Source organism: Diachasma alloeum, unplaced genomic scaffold (genome assembly GCF_001412515.2).
Source record: "Diachasma alloeum isolate Michigan unplaced genomic scaffold, Dall2.0 Dall_scaffold_00256, whole genome shotgun sequence".
Lineage (NCBI taxonomy): Eukaryota > Metazoa > Arthropoda > Insecta > Hymenoptera > Braconidae > Diachasma > Diachasma alloeum.
This window is the reverse complement of record NW_021680401.1, coordinates 194,011-209,579: the sequence shown is the minus strand read 5'-3', so window position 1 is coordinate 209,579 and position 15,569 is coordinate 194,011.

Below are 15,569 nucleotides of genomic sequence, written 5' to 3'. Positions count from 1 at the left end.
GTGAGGAAAATGTTTTCTACTGAATCACATCATTCAAACTTCCAATCGCTTGAATCAAGAAACTCTTCTTTTGAGTGGAATTCAGTTAATCTTGAACCATTCAGCGAGATATTGAAACGCAATATTGAAGATCATTTTGTAGCATTGCAGGTAATGGACTGATACACAGTTGAAGTGTCGAATTTCTTGAAGTTCGATTCAAGCTCCAGCTTCCATAACTTATAGGCAAGCTAACTAATCAGTTCTTTTCATGGCACACCCTCACTTTATCTAAACTCCACTCACGTTATTTTGCGACCAGGGTTTCTGATCAAATCATAGTACCAACTTTGAACATAGAACGTAGACCTAAAGTAAACGGGGGAAATCGGAATTGACGATTAAATGAATGCCGTAGAAGGTTAGGTTGATAAATACAGAGTCATGTGACTTTAGAGGCTTTATGTCTTACAACGTCATCCGGGAACCCATTAATTGATCAACTCATATTGCATTAAGATGCAAAAAAATCAACTTGAATTGTTTCGACATTGGCAAACAGTAGATTTGCTCATGCTTTGTTAAGCAATTCGTGTTCAATGGACACCGAAATTATAACGACCCCCAAATGTTTTTCTGATATTTAAACGAGACCCTGGGAACAATTTTCGTGTGTGCATCCCATCGAGTAATACTCTCAAACATCACTCAACTCTTTATTTAGATTTTATTTTCGGTAAAAACCTCGTCGCGGGTACGTGATGGCACGTTTCAACCTCGGTAACACACACGAGTTTCGCTTCATCCGTTCTCATCGCGTGATACATTTACGAAGGGTATCAACTGGTATACAATCCATGTGACCCATGAAGAACAAAAGATGCAAGAGCCATAAATCGATGTATCGGACAAGTGTGACAAGCGACGCGTGAAGAGAATTTTCTCGATTAGAAGAGTGTAAATATGGTGAGAATGGAGAAGGACAGATCAAACGAGGGAGTGTGATAAGAAAAAAACAAGAGTGGAGGGTAAAGCCGACAAGGGAGATGAGAAGGGGAGGCTAGTCAATCAAAGGGCATCGTCCTATCTTCAGGATTTGACGTCGAGGTGTCATGTCCCCTACTGCTCCTCAAAGTGTTTCGCATCTGAATTGCGTAGGCGTATACAAGGGGGATCAACTGAGAACAAGCACCTTGAAGAACCAGAGGATGGCTGAAGAGAGTATTGAGTAGGGGAGAGTGCCTAATATGGCCGCCATCTTCTGTATTCCAGTCGTTACGGACAGCGACACATGCGGGGGCTACGGCGGACGCGGCATCAAGGCAGTTTTCAATGCCAGTCATCTCCCGGAATGCCGCAACCTACGTATACTCCACCGACGCGTGTTATATTTTGTATTCTCCAGTGATCGTCACTCTGTCGAAGGACCATGGAAAACTTTTCACGATGACAAGGGACCCAAAGATCCAATGGCGTTGGTCGATAAAGTCGGACCTACGGCATTGTATCTGTTTACTTCAAAATCAAATGAAACGTTTGAAGGAATTCAATGCATTGAGTTAAGGATGTGTACACATGACAGTCTTTCTACCTCTGGATTCATTGTTGGGGAGGGCTCTAGAGCCTCCATGTTTGCTCATTGCACCACGTGGTCAATGACGTTGACAGGAACATACTCTCTATCCCCCCTCCTTCCACCTTCCCTCATGGGTGTTAAAGTCAGTCACTGTGAAGAGAGGTTCACTCGTCACGGTGTACTTCACTCGCGCGACACACAATGGCTTCCGACTCCATTAGTTTTTTTTTAATATCCCAGTTTTGCACTGTATTAAGAACAGATTTGGTGAATGTTGAAACTTTAACACTTGAATTGATCATAAGCCGATGATGGAATGTGGACAGACCGTGTGATATCGAACCTCAGACATCAGATATCAGAAGATGATTATCGTCATTTGACCATAGAGTATTTAACAATTCTGCTGATGTCCAATGAGATCAGCATAATCCATATCAATCACAAGGAAACTATTGTCGAGGCGGCACTCCCTCCCCCCCACCACCATTCCCTGTCATGCCCACGTGGTTGTCAGAGCACGTGGTAGGCCATGTAGCCGCACGCCATCTGTTTTTCTCCCCTCATTAAATCTCATTCCCTCAAAGATGACGAATATTTACCTGTCGATAAAACTTGATACACACACGTAACACGAGTTCCGCGTCTTCACTGTGCCGCTGTCTCGACAAGAATGCACCGGCACTGCTGGATGGCGTCCGAATTTAAAATGGTAAGTCACCACCGCGAGGGTCCCGGTACACGCTACGCCCAAAGAAGAAAGTAGAAGGAAGAATAAGAATGAGTCTCCCTTTTTCCGTGGAGGTGAGGAAATTTGATCATTGGACAAAATGTAGAGGGGGGAAAAAACGAGAATGAAGCGAGTTGCAAGGGTGACGAGGTGACTATCCGCGAGTTGAGAATGACAACGTAAAAGAGAAAAGACGAGAGGATAGGACAGCAGGACAGACACGCCGGTTGCTGGCAGACAGGGAGAGGAATACGAACTAAGGGGGTTTCTATATCCATCCGAGCAACGGAGCAGAGCTGAGCCGTTTTGCGGCATGGCATAGGAGAGAGTAGAGTAAGGAATACCAACCCCGGGTAGGGGTAGCCGACGTCCGTCCCGGAGTCTTTCCTCATCTGCAAGTCGTATAACCGAGCTAATTATCAAGTTAATATGGCCATTCTGTATGGAGGGCCCCCAGACGGGAGTAGGCGAACGGCTCGCGAGTGAGAGAGACAGAGAGAGTGCGAGCAAGCTAGAAGACCCACTTGAGACTCCGTGACAAAGGAAGAGAGACAGACAGTAGTGATGAAGAAGAAGAAGAAGAAGACAACGCCTTGGTCCGACATCGGGTGTTAGCACGGGTAAGGGTGGTGCTCCGTTACCGGAGGAAGCGAGACGACCAGAGAACATTGATATTATAAGTTGCTTCAATCGCTGTATTCATTTGTAAACTAACCAGGCTAAATGTATTCACCACCGCGAGGCAACGCGCCGATAGGCGGAGCCACCAGTTCCTGGCCCACGACGGCGCCCTTCCTTCCTTCCTTCCTTCCTGGCTCTTTCTTCCCTTCACGTCACCAACGCCTAGTACTACCTCATCATCGTCGGCGACGTCACTGGCATAGTCCTCTGGCATATGGAATTCCCCCTCCTTGAGCGCATTCCATGTTCATGTATGAAGACTAAAATAGTTGAATGTCAAAACGAAGACCTGTGCCGATTCTCTTCAACAGAAGTAGATTCTTGAGGCTGAAAGTAACCAGGGGTCAATAGCCGCTTGACATCAAATAGATTACTGGTGAATCCGATGAATTTTTCAAGGGTTCCTTCCACGCCTGTACAAATGTGGCATTTTCGATCAATAAATTTATTCTTGTGACTGATGAACTCTAATGAAGTCCCACGACCCTTGAACCCCTCAAATATAGCCCTATCTGGAAATTTTCACGAGAAATATCTTGTGTATACGCAGGAGGACACTATTGCGGTTAAAGCCCGAGAAAGCTTACGTCTGTGCCTGCATTACATTTCATGTATTCAGAATTTTTTATTTCGTCCTACTCCACCGTCTCACCAAGAAGCGAACGCCCAGGTATTATTATTCCACGGCAACTTTGCACCCACCTCCTTTCAATTCCCTTCATCTCTCTCTTTCTCCTTTTACCTTCGTTTTCACAACCCTGTTACAACTCTCTTCCACACCGCAAAAGACTTCTTCGCCCTAGAAGCGCAGTGTGGCGTTGCTCTGGCTATACAGGCTGCAGGTTCCCCACTCGTGCCTGAGGAGACCGCGGAAATATGAATGCATAAATGCATAAGTGCTCCTTCCCACAAAAAATCCCCGGTGTCGGTTTGCATCTTGCAGATTTTTTTCGAATCTTTACCTTCTCCTTTAATATCATTTTATTATTCTACATGTGAAAAACGAATTCTTCCTGATGGACAATCGTGATGATACTGCTGTATGCGTTGGAATCATCTTTAGGAAGGTCGCGGTTTTGAAACAAAAATCAAATAAAAATCCAATAAAAATCTGCATTTCAAGAATATTTTCGTTACAAATGAATAAACTTGTTTACTTGTTTCAATTATTAAACTCAAATTATTCGTTTCAAATATTAAACAAACAATTTACTGATTTCAAATAAAGAGTTTTCTTATTTTAAGAAAATCACATTTTCATATGTTTTGTGAAAGAAATTCAAAATTGTGTTTCAACAATATTCGTGCGCTTTGTGGAAAACGGTCGTATGAACTTAATCTAGGAAAGATGAAATCTGGACGATTTGAGCTCTCTAGAATCATTCTGATCTAATTTTTGATTACACCCTTCACTCCATTACATACGGCCTTCTTTCACCATCAAAAAATTCTTTGAACTTTTTTGCAAAACATATGATTCCTTTTTAGTGTGATGGCATCCGGTTGGAATGCCAAACAAGCATTTCATTGCTGCACTGATAGAATGACAGAGTTATTGTCAAGGAATGGATTCAGTGGAAGCCTGGGCCGAATCGGTCTCCTCAAATGTGGATTCGCTAGTAGATAACAAATGAACGTTTGGATAGCCTTGTTTAACTCGACTCGAATGACTTTGTTCTCACATGATACCTATTAATAAATATTCGTTTGGTCATATTCAGCTCGACTATTTGTAAATAGTTATTAAGCCTCATAAGCCATGAATGAATCATTCCTTCAGTGTAATATACAAATTGATCAATATCAGGTTATGATCAGCTTTGAAAATTGGATAGAGTAGTGCACGGGATAGTGGGCGCCTAAGACGCATGGTACTCAAATTTTCCGACGATGAAAACAATAAAAAAAGGAAGTTATTCACCCAAAATTATATTAAACGTATTTAGATCTGTCGGTAAATGTCAAGAAAGAGGGCCCCACCGATCTTTCTGAAAACTTAATCATCGGATCGGTGGTGGGGCCCTCTTTCTTAACATTTAGCGAAAGCTCAAATCAGCGCTAAACATCGATGGTGCCCGACTACTAAAAATCTGAAGTTATGCTTTTCTCTAAATAGTTTCCGGAAATAAACTATAATGACTAAAATACATAATTGTGGCTATGATGATTGATGATAATCGAGTAGACGAAGATTTTCTCGATTTTAAAATTGACCCCCCCCCCATGTCAATGTGCCACATACGATGTAAAGACTATGCAACAATGCAATTAAAATTCCCTCATCTTCCCAAGAAATTTTAATACAATAAAAAAACGACTTAGAATGAAGATAAAGCACAACGGCTTATTCTCAGAAGCAAATACAACAGAAAATTATCTACCGCGACACCGAGTGTTACCAGAGGTCGTTGGGTGAATCGCAGACTCTAGGAGAGAGGTAAAAGAGCGGTCGCAGCAGTAGCAGCAGCAACAGCGGGGAAAAACCAAGCGGGGTCGAGATTAAAACCCAAATTAGCATAATGTGTACATGGAGCCAGAGGCTATCAGAACGACCTGGTGATATCATAAAATCCTTATATCCTATCTTATCTATCAAATTCCACCCCAAATGACTATAGTTCACTTTAATATACAGTACTTAAACATAATAACTATTTTTTTCTTCTTCCTATTACGGTCCAATGTGTCTTTAGTGACTGACGATGGCGCACATTATGATATATCCGAAAACCGACTGAGCATTCAATCTCCATCTTCATCTCAACCACTGTCGGATGTTACGTTACCATCATATAAGAGCAAGAGTTGGATGGGAACGATGCAAATAACGCGTTTAATAAAGTGTCACGCCCGGGCCATTTGAATATTGTAGCATATTCACTTTTCTCATCGGGATATATGCTGGAGTAGTAAGGAAAGGAAGGACAGGAAGACTGTAACCAGGCTTGGTGGATGTTAGAAAAGAGCAGTAAAGGGAGAAGACGAGGAAGAAAATAAGGAAGAATGAAAAAGTGTAGCGGGCCGTAGGGGGAGGAAGGGGGCAAGACCAGGGGGTTGAGATGGAACACATACAAGTGAATATACCAACGAGATTGGGGGAGTGAAGACCAAAGGAAGAAGACTAGATGGTGATGTAGCAGATGGGAGAGAAGGTGGGCGAATCGCACCTTTACCTCATGCATGATTCAGCCGCAGTATCTCATTTCATCTGGTACCAACCCGCTAAACTATATCTCCTAATGGTAATGCTATTCCACAGCACATATCTCTTTATATTACGTGGCCAGGATGGTTCATGGCTTCACTCACTTTCTATATCTTCACCCCGAAAAGCCGCGTGAGATAAAAAGAAACTGATCTCCTTTACTCATCCTCGACTTTCGTGTGGCGGGCTCCTGATGGTTGCGGGCTTTTCAGTGCAGGAGATGGAAAAAAGTTATTTCGTCTCCTTCTTCTAGGCTTCTTCTTGTGGTAAGTCGAGAGTTCTGATATTCTCGCCTTACACAACCTGGTAACAAACAAGAAGGAAAAAAAGAGCAGATGAAATAAAGAAAAGAACTGTTAGTTCTCGCTGTTTTAAATTACCATTTATTACGAACACATAAAACCCAAGTCTGGACGGAGCGAGAGCCTACCAGCAGCCATCTTGTCTCACTAACACTAAAGCTATTTCCATTTTCCAACTAACAGTAGTCCTGCTACTTCGGTCTTTTCTACTAAATTTATTCCCCTTCTTTTTTTCCTCGTTCATCTTTTCGTTTCTTTGTTTCTCTTTGTTGATACAGAGAACGATGAAATGAGAAAGAATTCCACGGAGTAATGATCATTACCTCTGGAGTGACAAGTGATCTCGCAGCATCATTCACTTATGCTGCAGGAAATGGCAGATACTGCTGTCATGGGCATTTTTATATTATGACGAATGGTTCGTCTTACGAGATATTCCATCGTAAATGGTATAGGTATGGGGTGCGAAGACAACTGCCCTTTGTCAAGATCTTCCGATAGATTCCAACGTAATTGTTCGACGGAATAATAGGAAGGATATAGGGGCTTCCTTCCTTCTGTCAGAGAATGACTCGTTCCTTTTTGAATACGATATCACGGATAAACAATTGAGCCGATGACCAGTCGTCTCCCTTCCCTGTTTCATTTATTCATCCCTTAGGAAAATATTTGGATACCCCTCCGAAGATGTAAAGTCCCTTCCCAATGATTCGAAAGCGTTTACGATAATGAAGAGGGGTCCATGTTTTTTCTCCAGAATAAAACAATTCCGTTACATTTGAATTTTTTTTCGGCATCGATTGCGTCCACTTTAGAATAACCGACCGTGAAGACCCCGAGAGGGAAATATATATTATATCGTATAAGAATTCCTCCATAATATTCTGCTGGAAAAGCTCGTCTCTTCCTATATATATTCCTCTCTATGACGCGGTTAGAGCCTTTACCAACCGGCCAGCCTTTCATAACGTTCTGCGGTGTGAGAGGAGAGGTGGAGAAGCACCTCGTCTATGTGGAAATGCGATCACTTAGAACCGGCCTCGATGTATAATTCGGCTCTCACAGTGGTGAGCTAGAGGCAGAGGACCATTGGAGCCGTTGGGTAGTGATCGTATATTTTTTATTATTGGCCGTTGAAGTCGATCCCCCATGAGGGAGGTTTGAAATGAAGAAGTGAGCACGGGGCAAGTTTCGATGGCTGACCACTCCACTCTGATGTGCATCTTTTGCTATCTTTCATCCCACCTACCCCTTCCTCACCCCTCAAAACCAACTGTCTGGACCAGAGGAAAATATCGGCATACCACCCTCGAGTTGTTGTATGTGTGTTTATTTTTCAAGGCATTGCACAAGTGTACGAAAAAAGTATATCTCGGTGAGCCAGGGGGGTCTCGTTTTATTGAGTGTGGACGGCAGAAGCGATCCTCATGTTTTTACATCAAGGCAATTTTTCTATCGTGCCTCGTTGCTTCGAACTGTGTGCCCCTCTTTCTTTCAACTTTCTTTTTTCGATCTCCTTCAGCTACCATCAGAAAATGCGCCTTTTACCCGTCTGCACCGTTATTTCCCACGGTTGGTTCTCGCTCTTTCGGTTCCCTGGACCTCTGTGGTCATCATGCTTGGTCGACTGGAGCTCGACCATGTTGACTCTGGCTTTTCGGTGAAAATACGAGCAGAAGTTCTAAAGGAAACTACATCTAGATAAAAAATACTTTTTCGGGTGAAAGGTTTCCGAATTGGCCTTATGAATTGAAAATGAAATTTCAAAGGGAGTGGCTGAAGATTTCATAGTATCAAACGATTTTTCAAACAATCTACGAGGCTTCCTCCCAAGGACCAACCGCTTCAAAACCGACAATTTGCAATCTAAACCATTACCAACTATACCAAGAGAATTTTCCCCAGTACCTGGTGGTGGCATCGATTCACTCGAACCCACCACTTCTTCGAGAAATCCAGCAAGCAGTTGGCGGTTGGTCTCGACCACACATAAAGCCTTCCGCCTGCACGAAGACCAGGGATTGGCCCACACGGGGGGTGGGTTGGCGTTTGTGGTGGTCGTGTTCTTTTTCTCACTCTTGCAAAGCCCAACTCCACTTCCCTCGCCCACATACCTTTTCCACCAGCATCGAGGCTTCATTATACGTTGACCTAAGAAAATCAGGCGGGTGGTGGCGGCATGTTCCACTGCTCCTCCAACGGTTCATCCTTCAGAGCTGGAGTACATAAACCCACCACCCGGTTAGGAAAATGTATATATGTGTTACGGTGTGGCATCCCAAGGATTCCGTCCAACCTACGGTACCCCTACTCCAATGAAGGAGTGCGCTGAACTTGTGCCTATCTAACCAGAAAACCCACCCTCTCTATCAACTCCCTACCACCGCAGACGCCACCATCCTGCGCCTTTCGATTCTACTGGAGCCCCCAAAGAGTGCGAGGGGGCAACTCATCACTTATGGATACTGATGACACGCGCAATGAACTCAGACCGCGTGTAGCATCCTTTCTCTGTCTCTCTTTCTTCATCACTTCGTTCGACCCTCTCACTCGTCTTCTGCTGCACATGACTGTCTTTCTTCATCTATCCATCTATCTGGACCATCTTTCTGTCTTCTAACCGACCTCTTCAACCTCTTCAGTGTTCAATAATATTTTTCTTCTCCATGAAAGCGTAGGAAAAACTATGGTTCGTGGATCTCACGGTTCTTTATGCGTGTGGATATCCAGCTACTGAGGAAAATTTAACTCGCATTGGATGGGGGAAACTCTTCACGATCAGATAAGACGGGAAGTTAATAAGAAAATAGGGAGAAGAGTGAAATTACTAGGGAAAAGGGAGGAACCGCAATTTTTTCCGGCTGCTCTTTCTTGATTTTGTATCTTGGCTGATATAGTATGGTTCGTTTGAACTAGTAGATGGACTTGTTATTCAATTCTTGAGGAAGTGGGAGGTTTTATGAAGATGTGTGCTTTGATGTTGAATAGACAAAAGACTTTTAATATTCTAGGAAGGGAGGGGAATTGATTATGCCACCCAAGAAGAAAAGTTTACGGTCTTATTTTATTCATAGATAATAGATAAATGATGTTAGATTTGCCTATCAAATCAATATCTTCAATGGTTCCCTTTTGTTTTGATCATCATGGCATATGGTGGAAACCTTACAAAAATATGTAACACGTACTTTTCTTTTATTGGAATACGAACGTCATCAGAAGGTGGAAAATAGTCCTAAACTTTCCACAGCCTGATATTATTTTAATTGTTGAACATACTATGGATCGGATAGTGCTAAGGAATTCCTAATGTGGCATTTCTGATTGAACCTAACAAGAAAACGGAAGAAAGGTATCCCAATCAAGATAAGTTAATTCTGATGGTATCCCGATCAGTTTGAGTTTGGGCTGATAGCCCTTCCTGAAGATACCGGATCTAGTTCACATCCAAAAACCTGATCGGGGATAGAGATGATAAAATCGTGTGGGAAACATTTTGATTCAAGATGGATTCGATCATTAACAACATTAGATGCTAGATTGTGAATCTGTTCCGAATCTAAGAAGGCAAGACTGACCTTACCTTGAACCTCATTCAAATTTCCACCGGAGGAATTTCGTAATCAATGCAATATGTATTCTGTCAAGAGCTCCAGCTCTTGTTTTCGATTAAAGATAAGTTATTTCCAATTTTAGAAAATTATTCTCCTTTCTATAGTAAAACCATTCAACCATTCTCCGTGATTAAATTTCACGGAAATTCATCTATTCGACCCAATCCCTTTCTCTCATATAGGTCATGTTTCCCTCCTAGTGTCTTCTCCATTGCGATATTTTCTAAATTTATTATATCATAGAAATTTTTTGTCTCTCTAGGGGTATGGTATCCTCCCCCATTCCCCCCGCGGCCATTCGTTTCTATTACCACGCGCTGAGGGTAAAGCTGGACAGTCGCGTATACATTAGATTTATTTTCACTCCGTGGATATTTTTTTATGGGTCCGCGTGTTATAGACATCCTAAGGAGGAGAGGAATGGACACATGAAAAAAAAGAGACGCAACTGTCTCAGTCTATGTGAAGGAGATGTCAGTGAAACTTGGAGGCCATTCCTACCGTGTATACACGAAGATTACACGCGTGTGCGTTTTTCTGGTGTATCTTCTCGGGTGGCTTCACTATGTGTTACCGGGTATAAGCAAACGGCATAACTGGGGACTCGTCGTATAATAAACCCATAAACACCCTCGGCAAACTGAGCATCGCAGTGGGTCCTCAACCCAAAATCCACCCCATATATACTGCTAAGGTAATACATAAAATGCCGTGCACACGCTCCAAATGCTACGTCTTCGATACAAACCTAACGGCGACGTGGGTTTTTACCTCGGCTTTTGCCTGGATTTTACGGCTCAAGTTTTGCCACATCGTTTTTTTTTCACCATTTCTTTTATTCAGTTGCCGGTACATTTGCAGTGGGAGAGTCAAACTTTTTAAATCCTCGTTTGAACAGTCGAAATGACGGTGACTTTCGGTCAGAAAACTTCTTTTTATCGTTTGCGTGCATTTTGTGGTTCTCCAAGAAAGACAAAATTATTGACAAGTTCAGAATCTGAAAATGTCTTGATCAAAGTAGCATAAATATAACTCAAATTTTGAAGATTAAAATCTGAAATGAATTCTAAATGGAAGTAAATATAAATAGAAGTTGAAGTTTGTGCCCTATCGGCAGACTAGTACCATTGATAATAAAAAACAAGAAAAAAAATGTATGCCTATTATGAAAATTATCGGCAGTCTCAATCTTTTGTAATAAATAATTTAGGTTTTTGGGTGGTCCCAAATTATGGTTTATGTGAATGTAGCAGCATTGCGTAGATTAAACGCTGACCATGCCATGAGGATCGAAATATTTCCGATCGTACAGGGTTGCCATTGATCGAAACACCCTGGTCAAACGAGCAGCTATTGTTTAAAAAAATATTTGAACTGTGAATTTGATGGCGTAATTTCTCACATTAATCAACTTCACAATTCATATAAAAAATTATCAATGATGAACAATATTTTTTTAAGGCATTTCAAATTTATTTTTCCTCATTCCACTCAATAACTGAACTGGAATCTATTTATACTACTTTAATATTCACGAAACAAAGTTTCGATAAAGAAATCAATAATTGTGATTAATTCAACTGAACACTAGCATTAAATTGATCCTCAACACTTGAAGTCATGGATTAAATGAGTATAATCTCGTGTGAAAAATAGCCTTATTGTTATTGTTCCCACCTGCCGTGAGTATTCCACAAGAATGCTGAGAAGTTAAATAATGTTACAATGCGAATGAAGCGTGCAATGAATCTTATCACAGTTGTCTCATCGCGAAAGATCGCGAGCCGATAGCCACTTAACTTCTCTATTCCTAACCCCCCACGTAAAGTGTTGGACTAAGCATGCACACGATTTGCTCTCCTCTCTTTCTACTTCTCCACCCGTGCAAGTGCATATGTGATGTCTGTATCAGATACACGCCATTTGAACGGTAACAATGAATGGAATAATCTCAAGCTAATCAGCCAATCAGCATATTCAATTATTCACTTGATATACCTTCTCTTTCTCTTTTACACTCAGCGTCGAATCTTCGGCAACGGTTATAACCGAAGCGTGTAGACGGATTAATTTACGGTTCATTCCTTTCTCCTCCGGGACAGCAACTCGTGTATCGCTCCCGATGCATCGAGCCATTTCCTGCTTTCTTAGGGTAATTAGCGTACTGGTATTCTCGGTGGGTTTAAATACCGACTGTGTATGTAATGTGCCACTTGGGTAATTGAAACACCACTAGCAACGACCTTGGCATACATCGGGTTGGAATGAGAGCGAGAGGTCTTCGAGAGGTCTCCAGGGAGTTTAAACGATCTTTGAACGTTTTCATGCATCATTAACAATTTCCAGCGGATTTTTTTCTCAGGTTGCATGTTGGAGAGCGGTAACATGTTGTTAATGCATGTTACTGACTGCTTCAAAGGAATTCGCTGCCGCAGATGCTTATGAATTTGGATGAAGAAATGGTTAACAAGATGATTTTTTTTAAATTGCTCTGCGGTAAGTATTATGTCACATGTGATGGTACTAATGGAGTGAGGCCTGAATTGGGTATACATTTCGATGTATTTTTATCCTCGTTAGGTACACGGAGAGAATTAAATAGTATAAATTACCATGGTCATAGGAGACAATACTATGGCAACATATTCAAAGGGTTTTCAACTTACTATGTCTCACGGTAATGTTTATACCATGTCATATGGTAATGCTTACCATTTCACATGGTAGTAGTTGTCATTTCACATAATAATCCTTTTTATGTCACATTATAATGCTTCCTATGCCTCATGTTAATGGTTACTATGTGACATAGGATTGCCTACCGTGACCTATGAATATAGGAAGTATCTCTAAAATAACCGGTTGAAATTCACAATCGCCTTTTCATGCTTTCATAAACTCAAAACGCTTAAGGCGTAAACCCTGTAAAAAATTGAACAAATTGAACTCTTTATTTGAAATTTTCATATAAAATTCTACAATTTATTTAAATAACAAAGCGTCAATTATGCGGAACAAATAGTGCATTTATTAGAAGTAGATAATCAATTATAAATTAGTAAAGAATTTATTTAATTCACACAGAGAATTATTAAACATCAATAAAGTCTTTATTTGTATGAAGAAAGTATTTGTTTACATTTATAAAACTATTTATTTCTTATTTCAGCTGGAAATTTAATTTAGGTTTTACTGGACGCTTTACTAGGACCTCTTTGAATAAATCCATTACTTCATTCAAAAACATAATTTCTCTTTTCGTTGGTTCTTACAATAAGAAAAATCTCCTCCTTGAATTAATGATATTTCTGTGCCTAACATTGATCTACTCATGTTTCATTCCTGGATGATATTTAATTATTTAGAATAAATTCATTATGTGTTATAGGATATGTTATGTAGCATTGGAGCTCAACTATGAAACATAGTAATTATTGCTATGTCTGTAGTACCTATTACCATTGAGAAGCTTACTATACTTTATCGTAACCATTACGATGTTCCATAGTAGCCATTACCATGTCCATAGTAATACTTACAAAACTTTCGTAACGTTTACTATGTGCGGATTCTGACATAGTAATCTTTACTATTTTATTTTCTCCGTGTAGGCGGCTGGTTTTTGGAAAGCTTCAGGAATGGTTTTCGTATACATATATTAATTAGAGGCCTTTCAAATATTCCGTCACACAAACCGTCTCAAATGTGGACCCCGCCCGGTGATATCCTCGACCCCCTCCCTGACATGACAATTTTTTTAGTTTCTTCATAAAATAAATCCGTATTTTATAATTCATCGCTCTAATATATCGGTATAATAATGAGTTACGCATGCGATTTTTCTTTACCATCACTCCGACTATTTCTTCCTCTATTCAATCACCACAACGATCATCTCATTACCCGACTCACACACGTGGAAAATCACCCAATAAAAGTGTCAACAATCATACTTTGCAATTCACGCAATCACTCACGTCTGAACAATTTATGAGATTAAACGTCCTATAAGTTATTGCAAACTGCTCTCAAGGTGATCACCCCCGCCTTTAGTCTACACTGAGACGGCCTTGCGGTCACCCAAGAGAGGTATTACGTGAATCTTATGCCTTCATCTGTGTTGGTGATGCACGAGTTGTGAATAAGTAGTGAAGCACCTGAGGTTTGTGGTCTCAACCACCACCCCGTCGAGCATACTTGAACGGAGGTAAAATTCAAAGCTAAGGCGGTGAAGGTATGTTTATGTACCCGTTTACTGGCCAATGCGTACACAAGTGAGAGCTCTACGGGTCCTTTAGGCACATCAAGGAAACAAACATAGTAGAGACTGCCGCGCAATATGAATTAAACATGCTGATTAATAATTAACAAGTTACCTCGGCTCCCTGCGGTGTGCCTCAGTGTGCGCCCGACTACTACACAAGTCTTTTCGAAGACAACCCATGGATTTTAACGCACATGTACAGTTACCCTACTTGGAGGGCTTTACGCACACGCTGCATACTTATTACCACTTTGGTAGTCTAACACTTTTAACCCAGGTCAGTTTCATTATCTCTTCAGGCAGTCGCTCAACGGATGGGGCGAAAACGAGAGTAAAACGTAGAATCGATGGGGCATTAATAAACATGAAGTGAGAGGGGTTCCACTGATTTTACCATGTCACGCGTTGGTTATAATATATTATGGGCTTTGTGAGGGAAAAATTTTGATGAATTTGGGATGGGAGAAATATGGATAACTGGGTCAAATTTTGACCTGATGTGAACTCAAATTTTTTCTATTTACTCGGAGAAAAAAAATCTTGGAAAAAGTTCAATGAAAGTAACGTGAAAAATATATTTCAGAACGTAATCGCACGGGGCATGATATTTCATTGAAATGAAACGTTTTCATAACGCTTTCATACGTGAGACGGTTCACATAAATTATTATTTTTCCCGCAAATTTTCCGGAAGTATGAGTACAAATTGTAAGCTTATACGTTATTCTTGTTCGTCTTGTACACGGAAAAAAAAACTTGAATTGTGTATAAAATATACTTGATTTAAGTATAAATTGCGGCCGAGGTATTTAAAGGGCGTAAGTGCCCTTTAAATACTAATATCGGGAATTTCAGATGCGAGGAGGCGGGATTTTGCAAACCCGGGTAGAAATCACGCCGCTCGAGCTCGGCTCGGAACCCGTATCCCAGCTAGAAATACGCCACACCGCCCCAGCTTGGGATAAACTCCACGCGCGTCACATGTACCCGAGGTTGAGCCGCGTCACGCGCTCACAGCCCAGCGTTAGACTATTACGCGAAACGCTTCGCCGGGCTTTAGTTGAATGGCCACTGCTCAACCTCAGGTTCATCTCCAATTACTCAATCCCAGTATACTTAACCTCAATAATGATTTGACAGGTCCGATGGCATCGTGATTTGAGCGAAAAAACAATCGAATAAATGTGAAGATGGCATGCTTTTTCAGATGAACAATCA